Source organism: Megascapheus bottae, chromosome 10 (genome assembly GCF_031878675.1).
Source record: "Megascapheus bottae isolate mThoBot1 chromosome 10, mThoBot2.hap1, whole genome shotgun sequence".
NCBI lineage: Eukaryota > Metazoa > Chordata > Mammalia > Rodentia > Geomyidae > Megascapheus > Megascapheus bottae.
In genome coordinates this window covers 63568644-63588414 of record NC_143518.1, presented here as the reverse complement: position 1 = coordinate 63588414, position 19771 = coordinate 63568644, and the positions used below count along the sequence as shown (strand labels likewise).

Below are 19771 nucleotides of genomic sequence, written 5' to 3'. Positions count from 1 at the left end.
TAACATAGGTCCTGATCTCTTGGGACATTGCAGTTGAGCTATCAACCTGGGCATATGTCATCTCAGGGTTTAAGGCTTGCTAGATGATTTGCTTCTAAGGGCAGTGTGTTCACATGGCTGACATATTTTCCTAAGGGGACCCCAGCCATGAGTCATCTCTGGAGATTTTAAGGGTCCCTTATGTTAGAAAAGGTAACGAAGGCCAAATTTCATGATAAAAGAGGTTCTTAACACTCAGGAAATTCCAAGAGTTTAGAGAACTCTGGGCTAAGAATCTAGTAGCCAGGATGAAGATTAGATAAGTACCTATTGTGTCACAGGCTTCAGCTAGCTGCCAGAGTCTATGTGTCACTTTGTTTCTTTGTCTCTGTCTCTCTGTCGCTCTGTCTCTTTCATGTTTTTGTGTAATTCTTTCAGGGTTGTTAAGATGTAGGTTTTTAATGTACTTGGAATGGTGTGCATGTATGTGTAATATAAGGGAATCAAGTATTTTCTTCTAAAGATATAATTGTCTGATTTTGTGTAATTCATCACCACTCTTCCAATTATATATTGATTATTGATATTTATATATTGATTATTTCTGAGGTATGTACTTCTCTGCTGCAATCTGAACATTTGTGTTTCCCAACTTTGAAATGTCTCTGTTCAAACCAATCCTCAATACGATATTAAGAGGCAGTGTTTTTAGAGATTAAGTCCTGAGGAAGGACCCCTAATGAATGAGATTGTTCTTAAAAAACAGGGAGCTGACTAGCTCCTTCCATTTCAGTAAGGTAGAACAGGAAGCCACCAGCTACAAGAACCAGTTCTTTACCACTAAATCTTTGGATACCTGAATACTGGGCTGTATCCAGGACTGTGAATAATGGTTATGTTTCTTCCCCTGTGTTTATAAGCTACCTAGTTTATGGAGTTTTTGTTACAGGTGCCCCAAACACTCAAGACATTCCCTTTAGCCTATGTTTATATTAATTATGCTGTTTTATAACAGCTTTTGGTCTTCCCGAGGAAAGTCTCACCATTTTGTTTTTCATATTTGATACTTGGTACTCTTGTCTTTAAAGGAGTATTAGAAGAGGAATGGTTGATATCTATTTTAATACACACACACACACCCACACACACACACAATTTCTTCTGGAATCTGTTTTGCCAAGTTCTGTGAAAAATCCTGATAGATTTTTGCTTATTTCATAGAATATAAAAATTTGATTCTTTTTCCTAATGAAATGAGGAAATAGTGTCTATCACAAAAAAATGTGTAATACAGAAACATTTTAAAAAATCCTTAGTGTTAACTGTCCAAACATCACTATTGTTGGCTTTAGGAATTCTTAAATATTTAGTACTTTAAGAATGACATTTCGGCTGGGCTCAGTGCCTCACGCCTGTAATCCTAGCTACTCAGGAGGCTGGGATCTGAGGGTTGCGGTTCAAAACCAGCCTGAGCACTAAAAAACATGAGATTTTTATCCCCAATTAACTGCTAGAAAACCAGAAGTGGTGTTGTTGCTCAAGGAGTAGGGAGGTAGCCTTGAGCTGAAGAGTTCAGGGACAGTGCCCAGGCCCAGAGTTCAAGACCCATGCCAAAAAAAAAAAAAGACATTTTGAAGAATTTTGGATAAAGGAGGAACGAATCACTTACATAGTTTTTTGGATTATGAAGTAACTTTGAAAGGAAAAACAAATAATTTACTTAGGGAAAAGAAGTAGAATATAAACTGGGTGAATGACAGAAGTGTGATAAGGTTTTTATTATCTGCTTTTTAATGTTTGGTTCTTGACATGTAAATGTGCTAGCTGTTCATTTAATTCAATACAATTTTAACCTAGTGTGATGCAGCATACACTTATGCTTTATATTTCCAAATCACTAGTCTACAGTATAATATTCTTAACTTACTAAGTAAAATCATTATCTGTCTCACAAAAGTAATAGCCCTAGTAGCTCTACCCTTGACATTCTACTGGTTTTAAATTTCCTGCAGCTCTTCTCTGCACAGAACATTGCTTTTGCATATTTTGTTCACTTCAATAAATGATTTCCGTCATACTCTTCTTTTGTTTCTGATGTTGGTCTTAGACTTGGACTTAAGGCCTGTAGGATTTTCCTGCCTGGGCTAACTTTGAGCTCGATCCTCAGATCTCAACTTCCTGAGTAGCTAGGATTTCAGATCTGAGCCCAGCCATATGCAAGAGTCATTTTCCCAGAAAATGTGTCCTGGGTTTCTGTGAGACTAAGTTGAGTTATTGTCTCATCTTTTTTTTTTAAGTCATATTGTATTGTAAAAGTTTTTTATTGTACTTGCTTCTGTTTTCTTGGATATGTTTGCCTTGGGAGAGGTGCCATGTTACAAATAGCTCATGATCTTTTTTTTTCTTTTTTTTTCTTGTAATTAATAGAGGGGTCACAGTTATATTTGCCAGATAGAAGGAGCATTAATTCACACACCTTGATACCCATTCTCATGTTTTTTCCCCCTTTTCCTCCCCCACCCCCTCCCCTCATACTGTTTTTCCCCCTTCCCTTTCCTATTTCAAATAAATGTATATACAATATACCAAATTACAAGGTAAGATGAGAATAACCAAGGGACAACAAAAGAGATGAGAAATAACATAGTACATTAAGAACAGCATTCACTCATTATATAGCTCTTGTTTCCATATCCTGGAGGTCCTTTCATTTAGCCTTATCCTGTATGGCCTTACATATCTAAGTTTTGGAGCTCATGATCTTTAAAATTTTGTATTTAACTTGTTTTCAGCTTATAGTCTTAAATTGAGAGAGAAATGAGGGAATTGAAGTACTATAAGATACAGTGTAAGGACTAAGATAATAGACATAGTTATATCTTCAGAGACAGTCTGACAGTCCTCAAGGTGGGCATGGAATCCAGATGGGAATATTTTAATGGTCTGTTTAAAGCAGCAAGTAATATGGGATCTTTTCTGCATAGAGGATTCATGACTAGAGGTGAATCAGGGGAAAAAGGAAAAACAGGGACAGATTGTGAGATGTCTAACATTCCAGTTTAAGGGTTTAAATATTATTCCATAGGCAGAATAGGGTTATAGGATATTTTTCAACAAACAATTGAGATGATCTGATCTGTTCCAGATTAATTACCGTTATAAAGCTTTATATAATTTTTTAAAAAGGAGAAGATAAGAGATAGAACACATGTTAAGACATTTAGTATTGTAAACTATAATGTTGAATAAGGGATTAAATACAAATGGGCAGGCACATTTTCAAAATTGCCTGATTTTTACCCATTATAGTCCCTTCAACCTAGAATTCTCTGATTCCAACAATGAAATTTTATTCATCTTTCAAAAGACAGTTTATGTGTTAGGAATTCATTCTGGCTGCATTGTATTTATTTCTGTTTTCTTTTTTTTTTTTTCTTTTGGTTGGTCCTGGAGTTTGAACTCTGGGCCTGGGTGCTGTCCCTGAGCTCTTCAGCTCAAGGCTAGTGCTCTATGACTTGAGCCACAGCACCTCTTCCAGTTTTCTGATGGTTAATTGGAGATAGAATCTCACCGATTTTGGTGCCTGGGCAGGCTTTGAACCTTGACCCTCAGATCTCTGTCTCCAGAGTAGCTAGGATTATAGGCGTGAACCACCAGCACCTGACTTATTTCTTTTATAACTTCTTTAAAACTTCGTTTGATTTAACTGTCTGCTACTTGCTCCCTCCTACAAACCTTTGTTATTTGCTTTGATCTAATTATTTACCACTTACCACATCATCATTATGTGATGGTACTTTTATTTCAATAAAAATTGCTTGGATTCTAAGTTCTAAGAAACTCATTCTTTGGCAGTATATACTTTGTACTATTTAATTAGGTTTTGAATTCCTTTGGTGCAAACTTATTTCTATTTGTTCCACTTTAAAAAGCTCACATAGATAAGTAAGTGCTCAGTCATCTAAGAGTTGTTGATTAAAAGTTGAATTTGAAGCTGAGTACCAGTGCTTCATGCCTGTAATCTTGAGATCTGAGGATCATGGTTTGAAGGCAGACTGGACAAGAAATTCTGTGAGATTCTTACCTCCTTTAACTACCAAAAAGCTGAAAGTGGAACTCAAGTGGTAGAGCTCTAGCTTCGAGCAACCAAGCTCAGGGACAGTGCTAAGTGTCTGTTTAAGCTCCTCTAATAGTACATGTACATACACAAATTAGATTTAAATCTTGCCTGTATCACTGTCTCCTTGATTCATTCTAAAGAAGTTATTTAGTCTAAACTATAATTTCCTTGTCTGTAAGATGAGGAAATGACAAAACATACTCAGTACTTAGCTACTAGCATGAGAGCTGTCCAGTGAGGGCTATGGATTCTGCTTTCACAAGAGAAGAAGCTATCTTAGACCACTTCTTCTAAGAGCACAAACCCCATACAAGGGCCCTATCTTCATAATCTTACCTACCATGGTGTCAGACTAGAGGTTCCATTTCTGACTGAGTCATGTTAAAGATTAGGTTTCAAAATGTGAATTTTGGAAGAACACAAGCATTCAGTTTACACCACTAATATTTCCTTCAAAATACTTTATGATATAATGCAGCATTATGCCTGAAATACAAAAAGTGATATATTTAGCCTATCATCATCATCATAATCATAATCAATTTTGCTTAGAGTATTGGAAAAAAGTTACTCTTCCTTAGTAGAGAGTATGTGATAACATTAAAAAGGGAAATACAATGAAGAAGGGAAAGCCTGCAGGTATACTGTTGAGCAATATTTTGTTCATTATATTATTAGCAATTTGCATATCTCACTTTTACATGAATCCTAATTGCTATATCTTGAAGAAGAAGAGAGGGGCTATAACATGGATTATGCCATGTGTGGCCTTAACGTTGTTTTTGTTGTTATTGTTGCTGCTGATGCTGTTACTTGTCTGTCTTTGTTTTTATGCCTTCCCTGGGGCTTGAACTCAGGACCTAGATGTGGTTCCTGAGTTTTTTTGCTCAGGGAATACTCTACCACTTGAACCACAGTTCCACTTCTGGCTGTTTTGGTGACTAATTGGAAGTAAGAGTCTCATAGATTTTCCTACCTGTGCTGGTAGTTTCCTAGTGTCTGGAATCAGGAATATTCTATTTCTGCATGCTTTTTGTTATATTGCTATTATAAAGGTGACGTACAAGAGGGCATATAATTACCCAAGTCAGGTAATAAGTACATTTCTCTTTGAACAGTGTCACTCTTTCCCTTTCTCCCTTTCTATTCTTTTTCGGCCCCAACTGCTCTCTCTCCACTAAGTTGTATAGTACATTTTCATTATAGTGTCTAGTATCGCTGCTGCATTTGTTTACCCTTTGCCACCATTTCTGTGCTCCTTCCTTACCCTTCCCCAAACAGATAAACATGCACCCTTCCCCAAACAGGTCATATATAAGAAAACAAAGCAAAAAAAATAAATTCCATATCTTGGAATTCATTTCCATAAATATAATTTTATATAATCATATGCCCATAGCTATTGATTGAGCCTTTATGATCCTTTTCTAAGGGTATCTTCCTTTGGTCTCACTATGTGAATATCTAGAGTCCTGGATAATTTTTCACAAAACACACTGGATGGTAATTCTTCATTCTTTGAGACACTTTTTGGTGAGTGATAGACTGTAATTGTGGTAGGAGATGCAGAAGATACCAGGCTAATAGAAGTCATCAGATAACCTGATGACTTTTTACCATTTTTTACTATTATAAATGTTTTCTTTAATTTTGAATGATGTGAAGATGAAGAGAAATCCTAGGTTCTTGATCTAGAGATTAGGGAATAGTTGTATGAGGAAAACATTTTCTGGGATATTTTATTTTCTGTCTGGTTTGTATTATAAGGCTTTTTGGTGAGTTGTGCTTATGAGAGGTTCTACTGTGTTCTAGCACTCATGCTACCTTTCCTTATCTTTCCATGTGCTCACAGATTCTCATAGGCAGGCACATGTTGATCTTAAAAGTCTGTTTTACCAGAGAAACTCCCTGTTTTACCTGAGAAACAACAGGATACTGTGGCAAGAGCCTGCACTGGAATTAGGAGCCTTGAATTCTGATCCCATTCTGAATGTATTTGTTCCTTGCCATGAACTGATTAGTTAACTTCTGTTGCCCTCACTTTTCTTACTTATTAAATTAAAAAATCAGACACTTCCTAAAATTGTTACTGTGTTACTAAAAAGGATAATATTCTCTAGGGCTTTTCTCAGTTCAGGGTTGGTTATTAAACCGAAAACCTTTATTGAGGACTTCAGGTATTTATTGAGCTATTTCAGATATTGTACTATCTGCAATCAGAAAAACAGAGGATATACCTAAATCATTGGGTCAGAATCAGAAGTTCAGAAAATAGGCGTATTCATATATGATCAATTGATTTTAGATAAATGACCAGACTATTTAATAAGAATCATCTTTTCAATAAATAATTGTGAAACAACTGGATTCTACATGCAAATGGGTGAGTTGGGAATCCTGTCTTACGCTCATATAAGTGAATCACAGACATAATTTGTAAGGACTAAAATAAAACTGGAAGCAAAAATACAGGAGTAAATTTTGGGAACTTGGATTATGTATCAGTTTCTTAGGTTTGGCATCAAGGGCACTGAAGTTGTAAAAATTAGGAACTTTTGTTTGACAAAAGACACCAAATGGCCAGGTTCCGTAGGATAGTCCTGTAATGCCAGGTAAGCAAGAGGTGGAGATCAGGAAGACTTCAGTTCTAGGTCTGCCTAAGCAATGAAATTAACGAGACCTTTGATTCTTTCAATAAGTTGGGCTTGGTGTTATGTCTCTTGTGAGTCCAGGTATGAAGAAGGCTGTAGACCAGAGGATCACAATCTGAGGTTGGTCTAGGCAAAAACATGAGACATTACCTGGAAAGAGTTGAGTATAGAGAATATTTTAAAAATAAAAATCAACAATAAAAAGACATCCTACTTTGAAAATGAGCCAAGGATCTTAGTCCTTCCATACTGACGATACATACATAATAGTACAAATACTATATACATTTAGTACATATAGCAAATAGTACAGGAGTACATGCCCAACACCATTAGTCACAGAGAATTCTGTTCATAGCAGTTCACTTGACATAGTACACTACTGCTAGAATGACTACTGCAGAAAAAAGATAGTGTTGGAAGAGGAGTAGAGAAATTGGAAGAATACAGTGCTCAATGATGAAAAAATTCATGGTGATAATGCACACACATCAGTGTATTAAAAATCCTGCATTGTATGCTTTGAGATGACATTTATGAAATGTGAATTAAATCTCAACTTTAAAAAGAGATGGGAGCTTAAGTAAAATGAACTGTTGGGATGATGGCTGTAGGGAAAGGTTCTGTGACTGGATTCAGGATTGAGTGTGGCGTGGAATAGGATTGGAGAGACTGTTGAACTAGATAGTGTTGCAGCAGAGACCTGCTTAAGGTGAAAAACCAGCACAACAGCAACCCATTAGTTGTAACAGGTGTAAGTGTTCCTTCTGTAACCCTGTGTGATTGTCAGACCTATGGCTTTAATTAAGTTAGTTATGTTATGGAGAGCAAAAGCAATATGATTATACTTATGAGAAGTGTTTGTCATAGTATCTGGGAAGAACAGGGGGTGGTTATATTCTTTATATATGCATTTGAGACTGTCACCCTATAACTTAAATTTTTTTGTGAAACCAGAATTGAATTCCAGGATTCTAGACTTTTTAAAATCTTCTATGTTAATATATTTTATAAGCCAAGTTTCTGATCTTTCATCTTACAGAAATTCCACAGTTGCATTCCTCTTGACAGTTTTGAAGTTCATTTCAGAACCTAGTTAAGCATTGTTTATGACATCTGTTTGCTGTGAGGTCATAAACCATTCTATTAAGAAAATACTCAGATGGGCTCCTATGATGCCCAGAGCTGAGCACTTGGAAGGCCAAGGCACGAGGATTTCTGGGTTTGTCTGGGTTTTATAGTAATAGGACTGCCTGGGTTGTACACAGAGACCCTGTTCCAAAATAAAGCTAACGTGTAAAGAAACAGTTCAAACAAGCACAGAGGTATAGTGGTATAACCATGCAGCCAATGCAGCTATCACGAACTTCAAAATCTTCATGCTTATGGCCAGTCCCAACCTTACTTAATCTCTCTACCTGTTCCTTTACCCCAGACTATTTTTCAACAAATCTCAGACATTATATCATTTTGGATTTTTTTAGTGTGTGTTGGTTCTGGGGCTTGAACCATAGACTAGCTCTCTACTGCTTGAACCATAGCTCATCTTCCAGCTTTCAGTGTGATTAACTGGAGATAAAGAGTCTCAAAGACTTTACTGCTCAGAATGGCTTTAAACACTGATTCTCAGGCCGGGTGCAGAGTGGCTCATGGTGTGGGGTGGTAACCTTGAGCTGAAGAACTCAGGGACAGCACCTAGGCCCGGAATTCAAGCCCCATATCAACAACAACAAAAACAAAAAACACTGATTCTCAGATCTCAGCTTCCTGGATAGCTAGGAGTATAAGTGTGAGCCATCATCACCCAGCTTGCATTATTTTCAAATTATATTTTTGTTATCTTTAAGTAGTTGTCCAAAAGAATTGGCATTCAACAAAGCAGTTTCTGAATCCAGTGTATCTTGACTGATGTCACCCCTTCCATCTTTCTCACCCATCCCTCCAACTCCACTCTTCCTTAGTTCTCTTAATTTTCTATGCTATATATTGAATCTTATGACAACATTTCCCCTTTCATTTTTTCATTCTTCTCTACCCTCCTTCCCTTCTAATTGACAAAAATTCTGTAAAAATTATAGGCTGTTACTTTTTGAACCTGGAACCTTTTTCTTATGGGAAAAGGTTACTTCAAATAATCACTTATTTATAGAAATAGTCATTGCAATTCACATAATCTCCGGGGGGTTGATTATTTCTTTTAATACTAAGTGTGCTTATAAAATTATAAAATTGATCCCATGCAAGTATGGTTTATGTATTATTAGGAATTTTTTAATACTAAAAGCTCAGAGCCTTATGTTTATTAGGCAAACATTGTATTATCCCTTAATGTACATCCTCGTCCTTTTTAAAAAAAAATTTTTTTTCCAGTCCTGGGCCTTGAACTCAGGGCCTGAACACTGTCCTTGGGCTTTCTCAAGGCTAGAGTTCTACCTCTTGAGCCACAGCACCATTTCTGGCTTTTTTCTATGTATGTGGTACCAAGGAATCAAACCCGGGTCTTCATGCATGCTAGGCAAGCATTCTGCCACTAAGCAAACTTCTGACCCCTCAGTTCTTTTTTTCTTAAGTTATTTTTAAGATTTTTGCCCAGCTGGCCTCAACTACAATCCTTCTACCTGTTCCTCCTGCACAGCTAGGATTATATATGTGAGCCACAAGGCATGGCTTGTTAGTTGAGATGAGATCTTAAATTTTTGTGAGGTGGGGTGGGCTAGCTTTGAACCTGACTCATCTGTCCTCCTGACTAGGATTTTGTGGTGAGCTGCCATGCCAAGGCTTACAATTAGCCTTTCTGCATATCCCATGACAGTGACATAACTGGGATTTAGGTATGAAAACTCATCTCTATTGGTAGTCATTATATTCTTTTGTTGTTGTTGTTGTTGGTTGTGGGACTTGAGCTCAGGGATAGCACCCAGGCCTAGAGTTCATCAGCTACCACCTTACCCTGGAACCACAGGGCCACTTCCCACTTTCTGGTGGTTAATTGGAGATGAGTCTCATGGACTTTAGTGCCCTGGCTGGCTTTGAACTGCAATCCTCGGACCTCAGCCTCCTGAGTAGCTAGGATTACAGGTGTGAGCCACCATGCCCAGCTAGTCACCACACTCTTAATTTGTCTTCCAAGTGTGAGTGTGACTGTTATTGACAATTATTGATTACTGACTTCTTATTGAAGCATAGCTCTTTGGGCTTGTCTAATTCATCCCTGTATTAGTGTGCTGTTTTATTAATTGGTTTTACTATTCATAACGTGTGGCTTTCCCACCTTTACTTTGTTCTAGAGTATCTCTTGTCCTGTGTGTAGATTCTTAGCTCTTATGTCCTGGTTATACATGCTGTGTGTGAATTACTGAATCCCAAATGTTTCTTAAAGTAGTGTAGTAGTTGGCTTCGTGTCACTGTAACAAAACACTGGAGGCAATAAGCCTATAAGGAGAAAAGGTTTATATTGGTTCATGTTCTGGAGGCTCTGGTCCAAGACTAGGCCCTATATTGCTCTGGGCTCTTGTCAGGAGGATAGCATATATGGTGGGGAAGTGTGGTTAAATTAATGAGAGTGGAAGCCTACAATTCACTTTCTGGGGGCACCCCACTGACACAAGGACCTTCTAAGGGCCCCAACTTCCTAAGTATCTCCCCAAAGTTCCACCATGGGGATCAAGCATGTAACACAGGGACCTTTGGGGGCTTTCCATTTGTGCAGCTGTAGCAACACATAAATGAAAGGATCCCCCTTTCCCATGGACATATTCTCAAAAATGGGACCATCTATGTGAGCAAATCACTGCTTGGCAACATTCCTACCTTCTACTTCCTCCCATACAGGTATGTGCTGTTCTTGTACTTTTTGTATTTCTTCATGTTGTGTAAGTTCTTTGCATTTTCAGACATCTGCCTATTCTGGGCCTTTTCTTCCTTTAAGAAAGTTAACATGTTTTTCATTGGCTAATTTTTTTTCTCTTTCATTCCATAAACCACATGTGTTTTCCACAGTCAAGATGAGGCATTTACTGTTTTTTTGATTTATGCTTTTCTCCATTCTTCTTTTCTTCCCTCCTTTCATCTTCTCCCTTTTTGTCAGTACTGTGGTTTCATATCAGGGCCGTATGCTTGCTAGGCTGGTGCTTTACTATTTGTGCCATACTTCCAACTCGTATTCCTTTACTTATTTTTCAGGTAAAACTTTATGTTTTTGCACAGGTCTAATTGCAGACTAATCTTCCTGTCTCTGCCTCTTAAATATCTGTGATTCTAGGTATATACCACCACATGAAACCTACATGTCTTTCTTCATAAGGGTTCAAGTTCTTCAGAGGCTTGTGCCATATTATTTGGAACATTGTAATATTTGTTACATGTTATTTGAATTGAACCACCACCTTTACTTTAATATATTATAATGTATCTGCTTATACATTTATCTTTCCCTTTCAGTGAATTTTATATAGAGTAACTTTAATATCTTGGAAACCAAATGTAGGTAAGAGCTTTTGTGAATGTGCCCTATAATTTCTCTAATAGAAAAAAATGTCAGTTTAAAGTCATTTCTTTTTTTCTTTTGATTTCTTCCCTACGATGGCAGGGTCTGTCAGCTGTACTCATTTTTGTATATTTAATATAAACTAGTTTTGTAAATACACACTGGTTATGAGTGGATATCCCTCCCCAAGTGGGTAGCAGTGTGCATACACACAATATAAGTACTCTCAAAGGTTACAGACTAGCCGCATGCAGTGGCTCATGTCTGTGATCCTTGCTACTCAGGGGGCTGAGATCTGAGGATCACGGTTCAAAGCTAGCCAAGGCACTAAAGAATGTGAGACTCATCTCCAGGTAACCACTAGAAAACTAGAAGTGGTGTTCAAGGGTTAGGGCAGTAGCCTTGAGCTGAAGAGCTCAGGTACATTGCCCAGGCCCAGGGCTAGGGTGGTAGCCTTGAGCCAAGGAGCTCAGGGACAGTGCCCAGGCCCAGAATTCAAGCCCTGTGACCGACAAAAAAAAAGCAACAACAAAACAAACGTTACAGACTATAGATTGTTGTTCTTACTCTCTTGTGGCACAAAACTGATCTTTCTAAAATAGTACCAGACAAACTCCTGTGATAGACTTACAATATGTTTGGTGAATACAAAGAGAAATAACATCATTCCTACTGGCTCTGCAAATATGTATTGGCTATGCGTGGCTGGCCCTCCCCAAGTGGGTAGCAGTATGTGCATACACAATAAAAGTACTCTCAAAGGTTTATAGAATTTAGAAAGTAAAGAATGAAATGTTTGTCTCTTTGGAGAAGTGAAGGACTATGATAGCTCTAAGGCTATCATAAGTTGTATGCACCATTTTCTGTGGCAGTAAGGAAAACCTGGGTGGTTGCAGTGACAAGACTGAGCCATCAGCTGGAATGTATTGACTGTCCTGACTAAGGATGCCTCCTTTTGAGCTACTGCCAACAGTTACTTTAGCTAGACTAGTAGTGTGGGAATTTAAATGTAATTCCTTACTGCGTAGAGATTATTTCTTGTTTATCCCCAATTTTAGTAGCAGAGGTAATCAAAGAAAGATTAAGTAACATTCTAATGGCTTTACAGAAGTCAGGGCAAGTCTTGTTTACACTCTGGTTAGCCAGGGATTGAGGAGGCACTAGTACTTAGAGCTACCATATATACTGTGTAATAGACTTACCATGCTTATATTCTCTCTCTAATCCCACTAGCATGTGCATGAGCAGGAGTTTTGTCTAAGTTGTTGGTCTGAATACTTGTGAAATGAACATGTACCAAGTACTCCGTAGCCATAACAATGTGAAATGGTAGAGGTGGATGTTTGTTTATACTGTTGAGGACACCTGGACTTTTGATTGAGAATCAAAACAGATAGGTTGTTCATTGCTTGCAAGTTTGGGTGGTCAGTGAGGATTTATGAAAATGTCCTTCACAGTCACTTTTGTTTTTTATATTGCTGGTAGTTTGTAGTCTTTGGAAGTTATCATGTTCTCTTGGGTTTCTAATTTTAAATTTGAGTTTTATAACCATTGAGTTATATGATCTAAACAAATAATTTTTCCCGTATTTTTGGAAAGTAAAAATTTTAAGTATTTTTTCCTTTAGTCTAAATACAGCTGTGAAATGATGTATCAGTAAGTAGTTTTAGACCTTAGATTGGTTTTGTTTTTTTTAAATCACTAAGCAGATATGCACCAAAAATAAATACATGTGTCAATGAATTTACATTATTCAGAATTCTAGAATTAGACATCTGTCTAATGAATGCTGTTCTAAATGTTGCTAAATGATTAATAGTAATTAAAAGGTTAAATACAAGCTGAAGAAAGCTTTGAATTTTGAAATGTTTGCAACAGCTAGTAATCTGACTGATGCAGACGTTTTTGTCAAAGTTGAAAAAGTTAGAGCTAATTAATTTCTTGGGAGACATCTGATGAAACTGTAGGTGTGATAACATATTTGGGGAACATATGGTGGTTATGGGCACCTTTCTAATGACTGAACACCAGTGCAGGAGAGGCTTTTGGTTTCTTTTCTTTCATTATTATTCTTTGTTACTGTGTATTTTAAAAGTAACTGTTTTCTAAAGGTCAGTACTCAGGAATTAACAATTTATACTTAAAATGTTAGCAACATGAATACGTAATTCTCTTTAATTTGGCACAGTGGAATTTTCTTTAAAAATGCAACCATTTGAGGTCGGAAGATGGTGCCATGACAATAGGGACCCAGCCTAGTTCTCTCCCACAAAAAGAGAGAATCAGGGAATCCCACGAGCCAACTACCTTAAGAAATCCACAACCACAAATTCAAGAAGCAGCAGAGAAATACTCAAACCGGAAAAGAAGTCCAGATAAAGCTTATATCCAACGTTCTCAAAGAATCCAAAACGAGAGGACCCCTCCCCCACCCCTCGCCTCCAGCTCCAAGCCACGAAAGGCGCAGCAGAGGTCGCCGGCCCCAGGAAACCCAGAACTCCAGCAATGCCAGCAAGAGGCGGAACCCAGACACAGGAATCTGCACAGACCGGGGCGGAGACCAGACGGGAAGCGAATGACCCACCAATACCGCAGAGCAGCTCACATCTAACTCCGTCAGTAAGTAGCCCAGTGGGTTCCCCCAAACCCATTGGGAAAGCAGAGCTGGTGGCGAGCTACAGAACTTAACCCAGACCCCTCCACACCACCCAAGAAAGACTGGCAAGTGCAGGGAGCAAGGAATTCAGAATCCTGTCCCTTCTCCCAACAGCCCCCTCCCTCAGGCCATTGACTGGAGACTGACAGGCTGGTGGGAGCTAAGACCCAGCACCTTACCAAAGGGGACAGAGGTGTCCCTACTCGCACCTGCCCAACAGCCTTCTCTCTCAGGCCACTGAAACTGGAGACTAAGGGGCACTGTGAACCTGCCTTCCAACAGCGGGTGGGGGTGTACGGGAGTCTGGGAGCCAGTATCTGACTAACCTAAACAAGGCACCCTCCTGCTGGGAGTCTACAGCAAGACAGCACCAGGGGCCCCCACAGTGTCACAGACAGACTCTTTGCTGAAGCGGCTGAAACACAGCGGGGAACTGAAGGGCAGACCAGTAGGGGCCGAGTTTGACCCCTGAGAGCCAGAAAGGCCCTGGGAATGGGGCAGAAACCACTCAGACAGATTTAGCTGAGAGCTACCAGAAAATCCCAAACCCCATCCCCTCGGCTGGGCCCTGCCCGTGGGAACAGGCCAGGAAAACTAGCCATCTGCCGGGCTAGCTGAGACTGAAGTGCACGTTTCCATCCTACGGCCCACTGTGGGGGCACTGGTTGGGCTGAAACCTAGCCGTGTAGCTGCACACAGCCTCTGGGAATAGGCCGAACACCTTTAAAAGCTACAAATTCTGACCTGGTCAGTGGCGGAACCAATCTGTCTGAAAACCACAAGTATACAAAGATTCCCAGAACCAACAGTCCCAAACCAAGTAAAGACCGCCACCTATCGACCACAGAGCGAACCTACAACAGTCATTGATGCCTCAGAAAGCACAACGACATATTACGACATATATAAATAAAGTCCCACACAAAACCCAAAAGGAAACAAGAACAAGGAGATGAGAGAGATGTCGCCATCCCAAGAAATGACACCTGAAGAGACATGAAATATGACTCTATTCAAGGAAATGATTGTGGACATGACTAAAGAAATTAAAGCAGAATTACAAAAACAATTCCAGGAACATAAGCAGGAAATTACCAAAGAGCTCCTCAAATTCAAAAGAGAAATGGAAGCAAAGATTAATACCATCTCAGTAGACATGAGCAGCTTAGTGTCCACAATTCAAGCAAAAATGGATGCATTAAACAACAGATTGACTGAGATGGAGAATAGGACATCAGGAATAGAAGATAGAACACAAAAGCTGGAACGAAGAATCATCAGTCTGGAGAAATCAGTCAGAATTCACCAAAGAGAACTCCAGAACCTGGCAGACACAGCTAAGAAATCTAATCTTCGTATAATAGGGATCGATGAGGGGGCCGAGTTCCAGGACAAAGGAATGCAACCCTTATTCACCTAAATCATAGCAGAGAACTTCCCCGACCTTAAAAGGAAAAATACTCATTATTGAAGGTTTCAGGACCCCAAACAGGCAAGGTCCTAGAAGGTTCTCGTCTAGACACATCATAGTAAAGATATTAGACCCGAATACCAAGGAATTGATCTTAAATGATGCAAAAACAAAGAGCTACACTACAACAGGAAAAAATTAAAATAACAGCAGACCTCTCCACGTGAACCCTAAACGCAAGAAAAGCTTGGAAAAAGATCATTGATGTCCTGAAGACCAACAACTGCCAACCCAGACTGATATATCCAGCAAAACTAGCATTTACATTTGAGGGAGAAACAAGAATATTTCACTCCAAAGAGAAGTTATATGAATACATGCACACTAAACCAGCATTACAGAAAATATTAATTAATTGAGAACAAATGGCAGAACATCAAGAGCCCCCATCAAGAAGCAATTACCTATAATTCACTAAGCACAAAAGGGGAAAAAAGAGAAAGAAACTTAGAAGTAAAAATAATGACAGTGGACACTGACAACTTATTCATAATTTCCCTAAATGTGAACGGACTGAACAATCAAAAGACACAAAGCAGCAGACTGGATTAAGAAACACGACCCATCCATATGTTGCCTCCCAGAGACCCACCTCACTGCCAAAGACAGAAACAAATTCCAAGTGAAAGGATGGAAATGAATTTTCCATTCTAATGCACCATGCAAAAAAGCAGGAGTAGCAATCTTAATCTCTGACAAAATTAACTTCTCAGTAAAATCAGTACATAAAGATATAGATGGCCACTACATATTAGTAAAGGGTACAAACAGTATAAACATTACAGTTATAAACATTTATTCCTCCAACACTGTAGCACCCAAATACGTCAAACAAACTCTTAGAATTACAGAACAAGATAGGCTCAAACACAATCATAGTGGGAGACCTCAAGACATCACTCTCAACAAATGACAGGTCAACTCAACAAAAGTTAAGCAAAGACACCATGTATTTAGACGACACCATAGCCCAGCTGGGCTTAACAGATATACACAGAGTCTTCCGCCCAACAGCGAAACTTTTTACATTTTTCTCAGCAGCACATGGAACACACTCCAAAATAGATCATGTAATAGTTCATACAAAAAACTTAAGCAGATACAAGAGGACTGCTTTCTGATATAATCCCATGCATTCTATCTGACCACAGTGGAGTCAGACTAGTTCTGAACAATGCAGTAAGTCAAACAACATTCAAACACTTGGAAGCTGAACAACACACTTCTGAATAACTTCTGTTTTACAGAAAAGAAATTCAAAACTTCTTGAATGTAATGACAATCAAGAGACATCACAAAGGAACTTATGGGGAACAGCAAAGGAAGCTCTAAGGGGCAAATTTATCGCACTAGGAGCACATATTAAAAAGACAGAAGAAGAGCATATAAATAACCCAAAAAAGAAACTGAAACAGCTAGAGGAGCAAGAAAAAGTTAATTCTAAAATAACTAGGAGGACAGAAATAGCAAAAATAAAATCAGAAATATCAGAGATTGAAATAAGATCTACTATACACAAAATTAATAAATCAAAAAGTTGGTTCTTTGAAAGAGTCAACAAAATAGACCCCTGGCAAGATTAATCAAAAAAATAAAAAGGAGAGGGGAGACTCAAACAAGATTAGAGACCCCACGGGAACAATCACAACTGATATCCAAGAAATTCAGTCCATAACATGAATAAGTACTACCAGGGCCTATAGTCAAAGAAAATTTAGTAGAAATGGATGATTTCTTAAATATAGGCTACCCACACTGAACAGTGAAGAGGTAAACAAATTGAACAAACTAATCTCTTAGAGTGAAATTGTGGAAGCAATCGGAAATACCAACCAAAAGGAGCCCATGTCCAGATGGTTTCACTGCGGAATTCTACAAGATGTTTAAAGATGAATTAACACCTACACTCTTGAAACTCTTCTGAGAAATAGAAGCAGAAGGAGCAATACCAAACTCATTTTATGAAGCCAATATTACTCTCATCCCCAAACCAGGGAAAGACCCAATGAAAAAAGAAAACTACAGACCTATCTCTAATGAACAAATGCAAAACTCTTCAATAAAATATTAGCCAACAGAAACCAGAAACAAATTTAAAAAATTACACACTATGATCAAGTAAGCTTCATCCCACACATGCAAGGCTGGTTTAACATTCACAAATCAATCAATGTAATACATATCACATCAATAGAGCTAAGGATAAGAATCATATGATAATTTCTCTGGACGCGGAGAAGGCATTTGACAAAATACAACATCCATTCATGTTGAAAACACTAGAAAAAATAGGAATAAGAGGTACATTCCTCAAAATAGTGAAAGCCATATATGAAAAACCTATAGTCAGTATTATACTAAATGGTGAAAGACTAGAACCATTCTCCTTAAAATCAGCAACTAGACAGGGATGTCCACTCTCTCCACTTCTCTTCAATATAGTGCTGGAACCCTTAGAGCAATAAGGCAAGAAAAGGACATCAAAGGGATCCACATAGGGAAAGAAGAAATTAAACTATCCCTATTTGCAGATGACATGATCCTCTACCTGAGTAACCCAACAAACTCCACTCCCAAGCTCCTAGAATTAATAAACTACTTTAGCAAAGTGGCAGGATACAAAATTAATCTTCAGAAGTCAGTAGCCTTCTTGTACACCAACAAATAAACAAACCGAAGGCCAAATCAAGAAAATGATCCCATTCGCAATAGCCCCCAAAAGAATAAAATACTTAGTAGTTAACTAAAGATATAAAGGAATTATTTAACGAAACCTATAAAAGCCTAACGAAAGAAATTAAAGAGGACACTAGGAAATGGAAAGACATCTCATGCTCATGGCTAGGGATAACCAACATGGTGAAAATGGCTATGCTGCCAAAATTGATAGACAAGTACAATGCAATCCCCATCAAAATCCCAAAGACATTCTTTACTGAAATAGAAGATATAATCCAAAGGTTCATATGGAACAAGAAAAGACCTAGAATAGACAAAACAATTCTAGGCAAGAAGAGCAATGCTGGTGGTATTATAGTAGACTTCACACTCTACTATAGAGCCATAATAACAAAAACTGCCTGGTATTGGCACAAAAACAGACCAGAAGATCAGTGGAACAGAATAGAACCACATACCTATAGTCAACTTGTATTTGACAAAGGAGCCAAAGATATACAGTGGAGCAAACACAGTCTATTCAATTATTGGTGCTGGCAAAACTGGGCAGCCACATGAAGAAAAGTAAAACTTGACTCTAGCCTTTTGCCATGCACAAGCATTAACTCAAAATGGATCAAAGACCTCAATATCAGACTGGAAACCTTGAAACTGCTACACGATAGAGTAGGAGAGACACTGGAACTCATAGGCACAGGCAATAGATTCCTGAACAGAATCCCGGAGTCAAAACAGATTGTATATGGAATTCTACATAGCTAACAGACAAAATAATGGTATTCGCAGGGAAGTGGATGAATCTAGAGTGAACCATATTGAGTGAGACAAGTCAAGACCAAAGGTACAAAAGGTGCATGGTATCCTTAATATGTGGCTATTAGATCCAAACACTACAACAGCGAGGACTCAATATTTGCATACCCAATGTAATGGACATGGTATTGGAAATATAAATATAACTACATAGACATAAAAACCTATGACTTTATAGACATATTTTATTTCATAAATTAATATGTATCTATGATATACAAACCCTTATCTTGATTATGTTCTAAAAACTAAGTGCCAGTGATTGTATATAGAGATTCCCTTCTTGAACACTTGTTTGTTAAACTTGTCATTTGAAGTAGATGTAAAAATGTTAATAAATTCTTTAGTAAAAAAAATGCAACCATTTATCTCCAGTATACGTGAGTATTGCACTTATACAATTAAGTATTAAATGAACAGACTTATATTTAGTCACTATACTGCTTCCTTCTTGAATGAGATACATTAGCATGGATGTATCTTTCTTGACTGTTGCTTGATAAAGACAACCAATTAAAAAGGAATCAAAATGATTTTATACTATTATTATATTTACACCTTGGTAAAGAATAGTTTGAAGTAAAAATTTTGCCCAAAGAAATACCATAACACCTTGACTTACAGTTTGTTTTTATTTTGTAAAGGTTGGATTTTACATTTCTAATTTCAGTGTTTCATATGTATAAATGTATAGTATAAATTAAAATATATTGCAAATATGCAATATGTAATATAACATGTTATATATTTATAATGTTCAATTTATATGTATATAATTTATGGTATGTGTTAATACATTTTTGTAACAAATCAGTAAATTACAATAATATATAATATAATAAAATTTTGTTCAGAATGTATTAATACATTGTTATATAATTCTTATGTCATCATAATATAAATTTAAACTTATATG

General features: G+C 37.8%; 1 protein-coding gene across 6 annotated transcripts in view; it reads left to right on the top strand.

Annotated features, from left to right (window-relative positions):
• Window positions 1–19771, top strand: part of Akt3 (AKT serine/threonine kinase 3) — a 208753-nt gene that overhangs the window by 39144 nt on the left and 149838 nt on the right. Inside the window, exon 1 of one of the 6 annotated variants that reach the window (XM_090341511.1) lies at window positions 18829–18883. The exons of the other annotated variants lie outside the window; for them this stretch is intronic. The gene's annotated coding sequence lies outside the window, so the exon portion shown is untranslated. Of the gene's footprint in view, window positions 1–18828; window positions 18884–19771 lie in introns of those variants that run through there. 6 annotated transcript variants of the gene reach the window in all.